This window comes from Monodon monoceros, unplaced genomic scaffold (assembly GCF_005190385.1).
Source record: "Monodon monoceros isolate NGI ecotype Baffin Bay Population unplaced genomic scaffold, NGI_Narwhal_1 Super_Scaffold_20, whole genome shotgun sequence".
Taxonomy (NCBI): Eukaryota; Metazoa; Chordata; class Mammalia; order Artiodactyla; family Monodontidae; genus Monodon; species Monodon monoceros.
In genome coordinates, this window is record NW_021703777.1 from 26,392,649 (window position 1) to 26,410,284 (window position 17,636).

Sequence of the window (17,636 nt, forward strand, 5' to 3'; positions counted from 1 at the left end):
AATCTTAAGTAGTTAATTTTTGTAACAACATCTCAATAGTAACAACAACAACAACAAAAAAGCCAATACTATAACATACTTAGCAAATTGTTACATGGTAAACTCTAATTTGTGTCTATTTGTCTCTATGTAAAACAACTTTGTAGATTATTAATGGAAATTGAATCATTATTTTAAAATTTGTGTCATAACATAAGAGTTTGTAGATTAACTGGCAATTTGGCAGTACAATTCTGGTCCGGGAAACAAATAGCAGACAGTATAAACTGTAACACATGATACCCAATTAAGCCAGTGTACTAAAACCAATAGGGGACTTTTTTAAAGATATTCACCAAGATATTTAACAAGAAGGTTCTTGTTTATAGGCCCAGGTTACTGGATCAAAGAGGTTTTTTTTTATTATTAAACTCATTCGTCTTTTGTAAGGTAAAGCAGAATGATAAATATTTTCTCTGTTGTATATAGTAAGCCACTATACATCCATCAGGTGGAAATTTGTCATACTATGCTGGTTTTGATAGGGAAAAACTCCTATCAAAGCCAGAAATTTGTCATAATTAACATACAGGCCAGACATTTGTCATAATTAATATACAGGCCAGAAATCTGTCATAATTAATATGCAGGCCATTCCTCCTTAGAGTCAACAATTAGGATAAAACCATTTTATATTTTCAATATAATAAGGATGCCTATATGTGTATACAATCCCATTTGCTATGGCACCCTTGTATTCGTTGAATGAATGGCACCTGGTGCCTAACCTATGTCTACTTTTTGTTTTTTCTGTTTCCCATCCCCACCATCTTTCTCATTTTTTTTTCCCATTGTGAAAGTCACTTTTAAATGTTATGACATAGAACTTGGATCCCCAAACCTTCTTCATTTAACTTAAATCATTATTGAAAGGTGAGACTGTTCTGAGCAATGTCAAGCATTTTGTGCCTCTCAACGAGATGGTCATCCAAGCCCAAAGAAAGAGTAACTTTTTAAAATATGGAAGGGTTAGAAATGTAGTAATTCTGTATTTGGATGGGCTGTCCACATAAATAGCTAGAATGCAACTACTTGGTGTTTAAGAAATGACTGATTTTGAATGTGAAATGATAGTCGTTCAGCAAGAGAAAGAAAAATGATAATGCAATGTCTTTAAAAGCATAAATATAATTCATTTTTTAAAAAGTATTAAAACTTATGGTTACCAGGGAAAAGGGGAGAGGGATAAATTGGGAGATCGGGATTGACATATACACAGTACTATATGTAAAACAGATAACTAATAAGGGCCTACTGTATAGTACAGGGAACTCTACTCAATACTCTGTAATGGCCTATATGGGAAAGAACCTAAGAAAGAGTGGATATATGTATATGTATAACTGATTCACTTTACTGTACACCTGAAACTAACACAACATTGTAAATCAACTAGACTCCAATAAAAATTTTTAAAAATAAAATAAAAAGCATCACCAAGGTAAGGTGAATTGTTTCTGTATGGGCAAATGACACCTATCAGGATTCTTTTAGAGAGAAATTATGGTTCCTGGTGAATATGTCATTAGCGGCCTTTCAAGAGGACTGTGAAAAAGTTTTACATTTGCATTATTGTTTTGCTTTCAATAAACCATCATAAATTGGGGGGGGAAATGTATTAAGCACATGCAGAATTCAGCACTGGATATCCATCCTGGTAGGAGAGATAAGCAGCACACAGGTTAATTCTATACTGCTAGGATATGACATATACTATGAAATGGGTACAGAGAAAGTGCTTTGAGGAAATAAAAGAGGAAGAATGGTGAAATTTTCATTAATTGATATTGACCAAACACGGATTGAGGATCTGATGGGCAAGAACTATTCTTAGTACTAGAGCAAACAAAACAGCAAAAACGATCACCTTCACAGAGCTTCCCTCTATGGAGAGAAGCAGACCATAGACAGCTAAAAATTAAAACATCTCTCACACAGTGCGAAGTGTTCTGGAGAATAGTAATGGCAGAGAACTGGAGTTGTACTGGAGAAGTACAATTTTAGATCGGGTAGTTGGGAAGGCCTCCATAGGAAGGCCACATTTCAGGGAAGCCCTGAAGGAGGCCAGGAGGTAAATAAAGATTCATGTGACTCTTGTGAATCTCATACAGGTTGAGCCAACTGCCTGTGTGAGAGTATGAATGGTGGAATGGAGGAATTACACATTCAGAGAACAGCAGGAATTACACAGCAGGAATTACACATTCAGAGAACAGCCACTCCAGTGGCTGGAGTGAAGAGGAAGTCGAGTTGTAGGAGACATGGAGAGAGAGAAACTGAGCGGCCAGATCATGTAGGACCTGTAGACTATTGTGAGGGTGCTATCTCCCAGGGAAAAGGAAAACAATTAGAGGCAACTATCTCCAAACTCTGGATTGAAGATGACAGTGGCTCAGACCAGAGTGGCAGCGGTGGAGATGGTATGCAGTGCCCATTCATGAATACATAAAGCTCTTAACAAACATTTCCCAAGTGCCTACCAGATGCCAAGTACTATACTCTTGAGCCAGGCCTGAATCCCTTGCATGGATACTCTGGACTTCCTTGACCAATGACTCAAACTCTATTGAAACTGAGAGCGGCCCCTTCCAAAGTATCCCTCATTGATGCTCTCAGGTCAAACTGACCTCCAGGATCCCGATTCTGGCCCAGCCCAGACTACCCCTTGCTGTAACCCTTGGATGTGGTGACTTGAACTCTCTCTTCCCTACCAGTAGCAATCTGCTTCATAGTCAGGGTTATTATCCATAAAAGGCACAGGTGGAAACTTTCATAGCACATTTGGAGGATAGCACCCAACTGGCCTAGACACCCAAGATCACAGTGTATATGAAGACCAGCACTGGGAGATGAGACTGGAAAGGTAGACTTGGTCCCAGAGTGCCGCCATATGACATTTGGACTTCATCCTCCAGGGCAAAGCCAATGGACACACACACAGTCTTTTACTGCATGCTTTTTATAAGTGCAGTAAATTGGATTATTGTTCAGCAAATGTTTACTCTCTCTTCTCCTTCCAGGGGAGAATATATGATCCTGCCCTCCCTGACATGGGGCTTAGGCATGTGCCTTGCTTTGATCATAGACTGTGGGCGGAAGAAAGAGAGTACTAGTCCTGGTTGAGGATTGAGGAGGCAGGGCGAGATTCTACCAGGCTTTTTGCAATCATGTGCTTTGCCACAAGAAGAGTCTCCCTGACTAGCTGATAGTCCTAGAATAAGAGAGACATCAAGCAGCCCTAAATCCAATGCAGAAATCCAAACCAGAGCCTCAGATAACTCACAACCAACCAGAGGGGCCCCACAGCTAATCCCAGCCAACCTAGTAAGAAGTACAGTAAGTCCCCTATATACGAACGAGTACCATTCCGAGAGCTCATTCGTAAGTCCAACGTGTACATAAGTCCAACAAAGTTAGCCTAGGTACCCAACTAACACAATTGGCTATATAGTGCTGTACAGTAATAGGTTTATAATACTTTTCACACAAATAATAAACAAAAACTAAACATTTTTAATCTTACAGTGCAGTACCCTGAAAAGTACATTACAGTACCAGCCACATCACCACTGTTTTTACACTTGCTTCTGGACATCCTGGGCTTGAAATAAAGATACTCTACTACTGTACTCTACACAGTACTGTACAGTAAAGTACACAAAAGCACAACCATTTGTAGAGGACTGAATTCAGGTTCACATCTTTGAAAGTTCGCAGCTTGAAGGTTCGTATGTAGGGGACTTACTGTAAATGTTTATTATTGGAAGCCACGGAGATTGTGGGATTGTGTCACAGCCTTATCGCAGCAAAAAACAATTCAATATAATCAGGAAAACTTTTGAGCATACATTCCCAACACACGTATACTTATTTATTTGGATGTGTATACATGTACAACTACAAAATACACACAAAATATAAATTAAAATTTTCAAAGGTATGATCTGAAAACTAATTAGGAATAAAGTCCTAATAGTTTCTTTCCATTTCCCAGTGGATGGTCTTAAGCATTTCCTGGGATGATGAGTCCAAATTTGGAGACTACTGTGCTCTAGGCCACAAGATTTTGTTGTTTAAACAAACTAAAACTTTATTTAACACTTACTGTACTCCAGGAACTAGGGATGGATGCAGAATAAAAAAAAAAAAAGAATAAGACAAGGTCAGGTCACTAGTCTTGAAGAAAGTTTAAAAGCAGGAAAGAACATAAAAGGTTTAAGAGAGATTACTTTGAGCATTGACATATATACAGTACCAAATGTAAAATGGATGGCTAGTGGGAAGCAGCCGCATAGCACAGGGAGATCAGCTCGGTGCTTTGTGACCACCTAGAGGGGTGGGATAGGGAGGGTGGGAGGGAGATGCAAGAGGGAGGGGATATGGGGATATATGTATACATATAGCTGATTCACTTTGTTGTACAGCAGAAACTAACACAACATTGTAAAGCAATTATACTCCAAAAAAGATATTTTTTTAAAAAAAGAGAGAGAGATTACTTTGGAAATAGAAAGTAGAATAGATCAGAGAGAAAAGGAGAGAGATTTTAGTGGGTAGAGTTATAAAGTTAGGGAAATTGGCCAAGAAGGAGGCATTGGGTGATGACAAGAATGGAGAGAAGAAAGAGAGACAGAAAAAAGTTTGGAAATAGTCTGAAATGATCCTCAACTTTATAATGATTTACCTAACAAACAAACTTTAGCTAATTTCTGTACATACCCCTGAAATAATAGTTTATAGTTATAAACTATGATTCGTAAAGTAATCTCACACACTTTAGTCATATTCATTTTAATCCTCACAATAACCCTATGAGATGGCTATTAATACCCTCATTTGGTAACTGGAGACCACTAAGGCTCAAATACTTCTTCCCTCACACCTAAAAGGATGCAAAAGAATCTGGAAAAATTTTTTCTTTGGGCCTAGTGTTAATTTTTGCGAAGATCTTCCTTCACTTTGAAAGATGACTGCAGTTTTATACATTAAACTTGTCTGATGAGCTGAAACTGTGGTCTTAAGGAAAATGAGTTAGGAGGCCATGTGGTTTGGTGAGTTATACAGACAATGCTGTAGATGTTCTGTCATGTGTGTTGTGAAACTTTCATCAGTGTAAGGAAACACTCTGGTGAGTGTATCCGATGGGAACAGACTCTTAATAAGAACGAATGATGTATACCTACAACTGCTTTATGAGATGCGGAATGCTTATCTACATTTTGCAATGTGTAACAAAAAGACTTGTACTCAGATATAATAGTAAAATATCAGAATGAATTGAAAATCAGGAAAACAGAATTTGATGCCTTTGATGGGAACAAGGTAATAAATAAGAAATGGGTTTAGAGAAGTATTGTGTTCAAGGTCAAGTACCACGTAATTATGAGAAGTGCGAACTTGAGTTGTTCACTTATACCTTAATCTCAAGGGGTGGCTGGGAGGCTCAAATAAGATAACAAATGGGAAAATGCTTTGAAAACTTACTTATTCATCCAAGAAGCAGTTATTGCATCGGATATACACATGTGAATAATACGAGCATCACCTCTGCCGTCATGGAGCTTATAGTCTGAAAACAAGTATTTATTGAGTGACTTTTATGTGCCCAGCACTGAGATGGGCACTGGGGATAAATGGTGAGCAAATTCTTGTTGCCTAGGTTCTTAGAGTGTACGGGAGAAGCTAACAAATACAAAATACACAAGCCACACAAGTAAGTGTAAAACTGAAATGGGAAAAAGTGCCAGGAAGGAGAGAGGTGCCCTCTGCTATTACAGGAATTTCACCTCAACAGAGAGATCACTTGAACTTAATTCTGAACGATGATTAGAAGAAAAGGAAATTAAGGGCAAAGATCAGACAGGCACTTTCCAGAGGGAACTGCACAGGAAAAGAGAGGGAGCTGGGTCTATTTTATGAATGTGAAGACAGCCACTGTGAGTGGATTGAAAAATGAGAGGGATTACTGAGCAAGATGAAGCTGGGAAGGCTCTGTAGTCCATGGCTGCATAGGCTATTTTAATTTTTTTTTTTTTTTTTTTTTTTTTTGCAGTACGCGGGCCTCTCACTGCTGTGGCCTCGCCCGTTGCGGAGCACAGGCTCCGGACGCACAGGCTCAGCGGCCATGGCTCACGGGCCCAGCCTCTCCGCGGCATGTGGGATCTTCCCGGACCGGGGCACGAACCCGCGCCCCTGCATCGGCAGGCGGACTCTCAACCACTGCGCCACCAGGGAAGCCCCTGTATAGGCTATTTTAAAGAGTTTCTCACTTTATCCCAGAAGCGCAGGAACTCAATCACAGTGTTTTAAGGGGTGGTAACAGGGTGTTGAATAATATGCTCATATTTGCCTTTTGTAAAGATCACAGGGCTACAATGTGGATATCCAACTGGAACATTCTGAATCAAGAGTGACAGAAAAGATAGAAAAGTCCAGAGGCTAATGAGGACTTTGAACAAGATACAATGGAGTATTACTCAGCCATAAGAAGAGGATGAAATAATGCCATTTGCAGCAAATGGATGGACCTAGAAATTATCATATTAAGTGGAGTAAGTCAGACAAAGATAAACATCATATGGTATCACTTATATGTGGAATCTTAAAAAAATGATACAAATGAACTTATTTACAAAACAGAAATAGACTCACAGACATAGAAAACAATTTTATGTTACCAAAGGGGATAGCCAGGATGGGGGAGGGGGAGGGGGATAAATTAGGAGTTTGGGATTAACATATACACACTGTTATACATAAAACAGGTAAACAGCAAGGACCTACTGTACAGCACAGGGAACTATACTCAATATCTTATAATAGCCTAGAATGGAAAAGAATCTTCAATTATACACATAACTGAATCTCTTTGCTGTACACTTGAAGCTAACACAACATTGTAAATTAACTATACTTCAATTTTTTAAAAAAGAAGTAATGGTACTCTGGACTAGTGGTAGTGGTGGAGGAGAGAAAAGATATACAGGCATTAAAATGACAGGATTTTGGGCTTCTCTGGTGGCGCAGTGGTTGAGAGACCGCCTGCCAATGCAGGGGACACGGGTTCGTGCCCCAGTCCGGGAAGATCCCACATGCCACGAAGCGGCTGGGCCCGTGAGCCATGGCCGCTGAGCCTGCGCCTCCGGAGCCTGTGCTCCGCAACGGGAGAGGCCACAACAGTGAGAGGCCTGCATACAGCAAAAAAAAATGACAGGATTTTCAGGAACTCCCTGGCAGTCCAGTGGTTAGGACTCTGAGCTTCCAGTGCCAAGGGCCTGGGCCCATTCCCTGGTTGCAGGAACTAAGATCATGCAAGCTGTGGGGCGTGGCCAAAAAAAAAAAAAAGACAGGATTTTCATGATACTGTGGATATGAAAGCTGTGAGAGATGGAAGTAAGAATGACAGGATTTTAGGCTTATGAGACTGGATACATGATGGTGCTATTCAATGAAATAGGATTCTTCACTATTATTCCTACATACAAGTCCTTTTGTTATCCATTGTAAAATTTAGATGAGGATCCCACAGCTCATAAAACAATTATAGGTACACATCATTATCTTAGTCCATTAAAGTTGCTATGACAAAAATAACATCGACTGGGTAGCTTAAACAACAAATATTTATTTCTCACAGTTCTGAAAGCTGGAAGTCCAAGATCAAGGCACTGACAGATTCAATATCTGGGGAGGGCCTGCTTCTTGGTCACAGACAGCTGCCTTCTTCCTGTGTTGTCACAAAGCAGAAGGGGTAAAAGAGCTCTCTGGGGTCTCTTTTATAAGGGCACTAATCTCACTCACAAGGGCTCCACCCTCACAACCTAATTATCTCCCAAATGCTCCCGCCTCCTAATAGCATCACATTAGGAGTTAGGATCACAACATAGGAATTTTGGGGGCACAGAAACATTCAGTCCATAACAATTATTTATCCTTACTAAATGAAAATGTGTCTGTCCCCGCTCTCCAGACACACACATCAGTGTTCTTTGCACAAGTGAAGACTTTGTGAGACAGATGGCAAAATATCTACGATATTGTCCGTATAACTCACCAGACCACACGGCCCCTCTCACTCTAACTCTTTCTTCCTAGGGTCACAGATTTAGCTGGTTGCTTATCAGACAAGGTTAACATACAGACCTGCTAGAATCTTTCAAAAAAAAAGGAAGATCTTCACACATCTCACTGTGAAATTTAACCCCAAGCACAGAAAGAAAAATGTTTCCAGATCCTCCACCTACTTCTACCTGTGAGATAGGATATTTTCAAATAAATCGTTTACATGAGGGACTTCCCTGATGGTCCAGTGGTTAAGACTCCATGCTTCTACTGCAGGGGGCACAGGTTCAATCCCTGTTTGGGAAACTAAGATCCCACATGCCTCACGGTACAGCCAAAAACAACAACAAAAAATAATTTATGTGATTCTTCTGAAAACTGGGTGTAATTAATTATCATTTCTACCTTTAAGATAGCGAATTTAGAAGCAATGAATTTGATAACTAGTCAATTACATGATCAATTTTTAAGAAACATCTTGACTGATTTGTACTAGATTGAAAAATCCACTCTAGTGAGAAGTTACATATGCCTGAGACTTGCCATTTAAATGTGAAATTATTATTATAATTATTATTTGTGTGTGTGTGTGTGGTACACGGGCCTCTCACTGTTGTGGCCTCTCCCGTTGCGGAGCACAGGCTCAGGACATGCAGGCCCAGCAGCCATGGCTCACGGGCCCAGCAGCTCCACAGCATGTGGGATCCTCCCGGACCAGGGCACGAACCTGTGTCCCCTGCATCAGCAGGCGGACTCTCAACCACTGCGCCACCAGGGAAGACCTGAAATTATTTTTTAAAGAAGGCAGAAGCAGAGAAATATTACCTTACAAAGAGAAAAAGAGATCAGAGCGAGAGAAGCTATCTTTCCCCACCAAAGACCTCAAGATTTTGGTCACTAATACTGGCAATCAAGTTTACCCAGAATAAATCAACAGCTGCCTTTTTTCTAATGTTTTCTATTCACCAGGCACTATACGCACATAACCTGGTTTAAACCCACAAAACCCCTCAGATTGGTATTATTGCCATTTTACTAATGTCAAAGCAGGGGCTCCTCAGCAAGTGTAAGGAGCTGTCTGAGAACTAGCCCTGTGTAGTTTCCACCACCCCACACTGACTTTCTGTATGGAATCCACCAAAACGTCTCACAGGGAACACAACCATCAAACATCAGTGTGCTGTGTTGGACTGTAATTTGGACAGCCCTTTGCCCCACGTTATAAAGCAATGCTTCACGAAGGAAGTGATCTTGGAGGTGGATTCTGCCATGGAGCTGGTCACTAAAAATAAAATATTTGGTGATCAAGCTATTGGAATATTAAATGGAAAAGTCTTAGGGAAAGACTCCTTTTGACTGTTTCAAAGTTGAAAGTATATCCTTACTAAACCCCACAGACTTCCTATATTTTTCATGCATAGTCAGCAAAAAAGAAAAGAGATGAGTGTAGAGCTACTCTGAGGAACACGAAGGTCAAACTTCACATCACAAACAAGTCATGGGTTCCTCTCCAAGCTCTGAGGTCAAAAAGATTCTATATAAAAAGGAGGTACTTTCACTATCCCCAGAAGGTGACCCCTGAGCAGCCCAGGGCTTATGCCATTAACTGAACACCTGGCAGCAGGGCGGACCTCAGCTGCTCCTCTGAACTTCTCTCGCTACGTGACAGGCGAGAACCTGTGTGGGACACGCCCACACTTGAACTTTCCTGGGCTTTTGTCCATGTTTCACGAGCCTCAAAATTTAATGGCAATTCCATCATGAGAACATGAATGACACATGATGAAGTTATAGATTCTCCAACATTTTGAGCAAGACGTGCTAAGCCTTATGTTACAGTTGGCCCACGTGGACTTGACCAAAGGCGCACCTCAAGTTCAAGGGGAGCTAAAGAAGGAACGCCTTGTAGCCTCCTAGTTTCCTCGTGGTGATGCATGAAGTTTTAAAATACTTGTACTCTTTACTTTTTATTTAGGTCCTTCAGGCTTTGTCCACCTGAAGCATAAATAATTGGGTTTTTTTTTTAATCAATGAGAGAAAAATAACCTGATTATTTTTCCTTGAATGAAAGAAACCATGAAGGGAGCATATTTTTCACTCTACAACTGTGTATGCTGATGCTATATTGGCAAAATACAAAGGATACAGTCTGTGTCTTAAATAAAGCACAGCCTGTAGATACCATGTGATAAGGCCAAGCCTCCTTTGGGCTTCCCTCCTAACACTCCTTTACATGAGGGCTCTTCTCCACCCACACCAACCTTCTTTCTGTTCCTCTAATAAACCGAGCTTGTTCCTGTTGGGGGTCACTGTACGTTGCTGCCCCCTCTGCCCAGAGCACCCTGCTCCCAGGTTAGATGTACAGTTTGCTTTGACTTGTCATTCATGACTCAGCTGAAAAGTCACCTCCTCAGAGATGCTTTCCCAGGTCACTCTCCTAAATGGCACTTTCCCTCCACAACTATCAATCCCTCTCTCCTGCAGCTGTGTTTTCTTCATGGCACTTTCCCCTCTCTGAAATATCTTGCTCATTTGTTTGTTTAGTTGTTTTCTGCCTGTGCTCCCTGTCGAATATAAGCACTCCAAGAGCAGGGACCTCGTCTGTCTTGTTCAGTAACATATCTCCAGAGAACTGAACATTTGCCTAATGCAGAGTTCTCAATAAATACTTGCTGTTTGAATGGATTAATAAATAAATAACTATAAGAATGAATGAATGAATGAATGAGTGAATTAATGCTTTCTAGGAAAGTTATAGCAAAGCCCCGCCTTCTAAACCTATCCAGGAGTTATGGTAAATCAGCAGTCTTCTACAGCAGAGGTGAATGACACTGGGAACAAGGTTCTAGCCTTGATATTCAACCTTATGTTTAGCCAAACTCCAGCTAATGAAAAAGTGAGAAAATTCTTTATGTTGCCACTTCTAGGTTTCCCTCTTTGTGCCAAGAGATGATATTCCTGAATAGAAGCCAACAAATAGAAATCCATAATATAGGAACAACATACTTTCTCCCTTCATAACTAAAGGGATTTCTACATAAGAAAGCACTTCTTAGTTTGCTCAATTTAATGTATTCCAAAGACTATTTTTGCAGTTCACCAGGTATAAAAATTGAATGTATACAGTTTACATTCTTTGGTTCTACTTAATCTTGATTAATTTCTGAAAATTTCTATTGCGTGTTCACATGTTCTCTCTCTCTCTCTGGAAATATATGCCTAACATAAAAATACAGATAAGGATTTGTAAGCTGCAGAATGGGCATATCTTGAGTCATGGCCCCAGCCAGAAGGACAAAGAAAACAAGCATGTTATATAACAAAGTGTTTGAACTAGAAAGATGCCTCTTTCTTTAAAGAAAAGCCACTCATAATGGCTACCTGACTTTTTATTTTATGGAGGTAAAAATATTTTTATTTTATTGAATACCACATATAGAAATTCAATAATCCAAAACATATGCCATCCAATTTAAAGCTAAATGCCATTTTTGTTGAAACTCAGTACCATTCAAACCGTTGTGTTCATATATATAATACATTTTGCTACTTTATGAAGAGGAAAATTTAAATATTTATGATTTATCTAAAATGCCTATTCACATACACTAAAAATAATCATCTAAAAATTGAAATTCCCCTTTATTTAGAATTTAAAACATTCAGGAATTAATGACCAGCATTTAACAAATAGTAATAACGGTGATAAAATAAATAAAAGAGAAATAGTTTCTACTGATGTAAATGTCTTCACATTTAGGGAAAGTTGACAAATTGCCTCATGGAAAAAAGTTTAGCCAGTAAATGGATTAAAAAAAACATTATATTATGGGCAAGGAAGTCAACATTTTCATTAACTAGCATTTTCCTCTACCAAATGGATCTCTCCAGCTTCAACATGCCTTATGCCCCCATTTACAGGCTAAATCCCTAACCTGACTCTAAGCTAATATTCAGATAAATGTGGTAATTTGGTGACTCAGATTGATCTTCCAATACCCTTAATCTTTGGCAGGCAAACTGACCCTCTCAACCTCATCTCAAATGTACATGGCTAGTTTCTGTTGCTTTAAAAACTGTACTGCACGGGCAGAAGACCTAAATAGACATTTCTCCAAAGAAGACATACGGATGGCCAAAGGCATGTGAAAAGATGCTCTACATCGCTAATGATTAGAGAAATGCAAATCAAAACTGTAATGAGGTATCACCTCACACCTGTCAGAATAGCTATCATCAAAAAGTCTACAAAAAGTAAATGCTGGAGAGGGTGTGGAGAAAAGGGAACCCTCCTACACTGTTGGTGGGAATGTAAATAAGTGCAGCCATTATGGAAAACAGTATGGAGATTCCTTCAAAAACTATAAAGAGAGTTACCATATGATCCAGCAATCCCACTCCTGGGCATATATCCGGAAAAGATGAAAACTTTAATAATGTGAAAAGATACATGCACCCCAATATTCATAGCAGCACTATTTACAGCAGCCAAGATATGGAAGCAACCATCAACAGATGAACAGATAAAGAAGATGTGGATATATATATATCTATATATAGATATATATATACACAATATTACTCAATCATAAAAAAGAATGAAATAATGCCATTTGCAGCAACAGGGATGGACCTAGAGATTACTGTATCATACTAAGTGAAATATGTCAGAGAAAGACAAATATTATATGATATCACTTATATGTGGAATCTAAAAAACAATAATACAAATCAACTTATTTACAAAACTGAAACAGACTCACAGACACAGAAAACAAACTTATGGTTATCAAAGGGGAAAGTGGGGGAGGGATAAATTAGGAGTAAGGGATTAACAGATACACACCACTATATATAAAATAGATCAACAAGGACTTACTGTATAGCACAGGGGACTATATTCAGTAACTTGTAATAACCTATAATGGAAAAGAACCTGAAAAAGAATATATATGTGTACATATATGTATGGATATATATGTGTGTGTGTGTATATATATATATACACACATATACCGAATCACTTTGTTGTACACCTGAAACTAACACAATATTGTAAATCAACTATACTTTGATCTTTAAAAATTGTATTGCAAAAATGACATGATGACCCTTACCCTCACCAGTGAGACCCTATGTGCCTATTTTTCCTCAGAGGTGCAACCAACACATACACATTTAAGACTGAGTCGATCATTGTCATATTAGTCTAACAACACAGAAAATGGGGCCAACTTTGGCAATAATGAGATTTTCACTCCCATTTAAGTCCATAATGTCTTTTCTTTCACATAGAACAGAAGAGGATTCATTTGATAAGTGCTTGTCTGGGATGTTACATAGAGTAAGACACTAAAAAGGAAAACCAGAGTCAAAAATCTTGGAATTGTTTTTGGCTCTAGTCTAGGGAGACTTTCTAAGATAGTAACTTCTACGGTTGCCTAGCCTCTAAAGAGAGCAAACAAAATATTTCTCTGAAAATAGAATCAACTTTCTTGGGTAATTCCAATTTCATTGAGCTTAATATTAATCTAGACATTCCTGGCTATCACTTTAACAGAAATACATTAACATATTTCAAGTGACTGATTTCTTTTGCCAATAAAACTCTGTTAGCTCTTTGTTAGTGTCCTGACTCAGCATTTACTACAGGTTTACCTTTCTGAAGAAGGACAGGACATATTGTAAAAAGAGCTGTAGAACTAAACTGCCATAAATAAATGTCCGAGTAAAAAGTTCTTACATTATTATATATGTCTAAAATTATTTTTAAAGGGAGAGCTCAGGCTCTAAAGTTAAAACATAGATAGCTCACAGGGCTGATATCCAAAATCTTTTCAATACTTTATGAAAGTGTGTTCTTTGGCATTTAATCCAAGTTCACTTAATATAGTGTTAAGAAACGAAAAGAGTAACTGACAGCTGTTTTTCCTCACTAACAGGTCAACTTCATTAGGAGTCATCACAATGTGCATTATTTAGATCACCACTTGTGTTATGGTTTTACATGGCACACTGGCTTGGAAGGGGTGGATATGAATGTGTGTGTGTGTGTGTGCATGCGTGCGCGCGCACGCGTGTGTGTGTGTGTGTGTGTGTGTGTGTGTGGTTGGGCATTTGCTCTGTCTTGAGTTGAGTTAACTGAGCAACAGGACAGGAGCCTCTGTATCCCTGGCTGAATATTCCTGTGGGGAAGATTTCCACTAGACATAGAGGAATGAGTTTGGCTTCTTGCCACAGTTTTACCTGTATGTGCGTCTGTGTTTAAATACAAAATCTACCCTGCCTTTCAGGTAAGCACTCTGCTAAGTTTTATCACTTTTACTCAAATATTAGGACAATTAGGAGGATGGGAAGGCGCACATAAATGTGACAGTCTATATTTTTACTGAAGTCAAGAATTTGGTCACTCAATTCCAATGAGTATCTGGTATTTTGAGTTGCTCACACAATGATGAACATGCTATGCAGGGTCCTCTGCTCACAAGATTTATTAAAAAAATGATGCTAAAAGAGAACATGCCTTTTCCCAAAGATATTTTCATAGTAAGGGTGCTCCTTCCTCATACCTTCAAAACCTCTTTTGGTTGGAAATCCAGGGATAGAATGCAGCTATATGCCAAAAAGAACATGAAAATATCTAAAGCTGTCCAAAGAAGGTGCGGACTGCCTCAAAGGCTGTGCTCATAAGGGGCACAGCCATCCGATTTGGGTCGTGTGTCAGTAATTGGTTGGACTGGATGACTTTAAGATCCCATTCAACCCTTCCTAAAAATTTTTAACTACCTTCTAAACACAGAGTAGGCAACATTGAAGTAGACAGCACAGAATTTCAATTATCCCAATTGAAAGAAACAAAGCATTAGTGACTCATCACATAGTCTGCTCTCTACTTTCTCTTCATTCTATATTCTTACATTGGTCACTTTCCCATTCATTAATTCATTTACTCAGCAAAATTTTTAGCGCTGTGCTAAACCCTAAAGAATTCTTCAAATGAGCAATATGTCTGAGAAAAGGCCCATTTCCTAGGTTTCAAAATATATCTCTAAGAGAAACTAGGAAGAAGTCTATACTTATATTTACTAGTTAATAAGTTTATGAAGTAAGGGTGTTTACTCAATAGAAGAGGGAAAGCTTCAGTCCTCTTTCAGAGAACAGTCTAACCAAGTTTGCTTTTTACTTTATTATTGTAAAATACAAACAAAGAAAAGTGCATAAAACAAAAATTTGCAGCTTAAAAAATTATTATACAGAAAATACCTATGTATCTACCATACAGGTCAAAAAATAGCATTCCCAACCAATTCCATCACTCACCTAAATAAAACATTTTCCTGATTTTTATGGTAACCGTAAAGAAAGAAATTTTAACAATAATTTTTTAAATAGTGTGAACCAGATTATTGTTTCCTATAATCCGAAAGAGCTTATCTCATTTTTTTTGAGGTGAAATTCATATAACATAAAATTAATCATTTTAAAGTGGCATTTAGTACATTCACAGTGTTGTGCAACCACCAACTCCATCTAATTCTAAAAAATTATCATCACCCCAAAATAAAACCCAGTACCCATTAAGCAGATGCTCCCCAATCCTTCTTCTCCCATTCCTTGGCATCCACCAATCTGCTTTCTGTCTCTATGGATTTACCTATTCTAGATATTTCATATATCAATAAATGGAGTCACACAATATGTGACCTTTTGTATCTGGCTTCTTTCACTTAACATAATGTCTTCAAAGTTCATCTGTATTGTAGCACAGATCGGTACTTAATTCCTTTTGATGGCTGAATACTATTCCATTGTGTGTATCTATCATAATTCGTCCACCTATTCACCCATTGATGAATATTCGGAGAGTTTTCATCTTTTGGCTATTGTGAATAGCGCTTCTGTGAACATTCACATATAAATATTTGTTTGAGTAACTGTTTTTACTTCTTTTGGATATACAGCTAGGAGTGGAATTGTTGGGTCACAGAGTTATTCTACGTTGAATTTTTTTAGAAACTGCCAGACTATTTCCCACAGCAGCGGAAGCATTTTACATTCTCACCAGCAATGTTAAGAGGGTTTCAACTTCTCCACATCCTTGCCAACACTTGCTATTTTTCATTCTGCTTTTGGTTTTTGTTTTTAATTATAGCTATCCAAGTGGATGCGAGGCAATATCTCATTGTGGACTTTCCATTGTTTTTACATAAAGCTTGAACACAGAGAAATCCACCAACTAATTTCCTTAACAAACAATTATTGCTGTTGTCTTGCAGGGAGTCTCCCCACCTCCAAGCATATGCCATTTTGTACCATAACAACAACAATAATAAAAAAGAGACTGGCTGATATTTACATAGTTCTGGTTGCTTTACATGTTTTATTTGATTCAGACTCAACCCTCACAACAACTCCATGAGGTAGGTATTATTGTTCGCTCCAGTTTACAGATGAGGAAACTGGGGCACTAAGATCGCAAGTGACTTGTCCAAGCTCTACAACCAGTAAATCCTGAAGCTGTGATTCAAACCCAGCTGGTCTGACACTGGAGTTCATTTTATTCTTTCGTTGCCAGCTGTACCCCAAAGTAGTTGAAGCCCAGAGGCCTTCTAGATAGATATAAACCTGGTTAATGTAACTTAATTACAAAAGAGTTCAAACTCAGGCACTCATGCTGTATTTAAAATATAAACGTGTGATTGGGCTTTTAGTGCTTTGTTTTAAAACAACTGTTGTTATATGTGCCCCTGAATGCACTTCCACTCTCAGTAAGGGTCCAGCACCCTTCATCCCTGCTGGGTGGGCAATGGGAGGGTCCAATGGTCAGGCCCAAGGAAGCCAAGGTGGCTTCCTGCTACCTGTAATACTGCTCCCTCCAAGACCTGTAGGAGGCGCCATTCCGTGCCCACCATCCAGCAAGGATTCAGCTCTGACACTCTGAATGTCTCCACCAACCTCCCCCATGAACAGAGGCAAAATCTGATCAGGGTTGAAAGAAACCATAACCTTCAGCTTTCCTCTTTGGACCCTCTCCATTTTCCCTCAGGCCTCTGAGCACGGAAAGCAGCAGTAAAATTTCGTGTCTCTGTGTAAAGAGAAAAAGAGCCAGTTTCTCCTCTACCTCTGGACCTTGAAACTCAGTTCCTGATTCAGCTCCAAACTGATAGGAAAAAATCCTCTCCTTGACCTCACAGCATATGTTGGAATTTTAGATAAAAAGAACATTCCTTTCAAACACCTTCTCATTCTCCCCAAACCACAGCAATCAGTCTTCAACTGGTAAAGAAAAACTAGTTGTTGTTGCTGTTTTTTAATTTTAAGAGATACTTTTTTTGTTGTTTGTTTGTTTGCGGTACGCGGACCTCTCACTGCTGTGGCCTCTCCCATTGCGAAGCACAGGCTCCGGACGCGCAGGCTCAGCGGCCATGGCTCACGGGCCCAGCCGCTCCGCGGCATATGGGATCCTCCCAGACCGGGGCACAAACCCGTGTCCCCTGCAGGGAAGCCCAGAGATACTTAATAGCAAATATCATGAA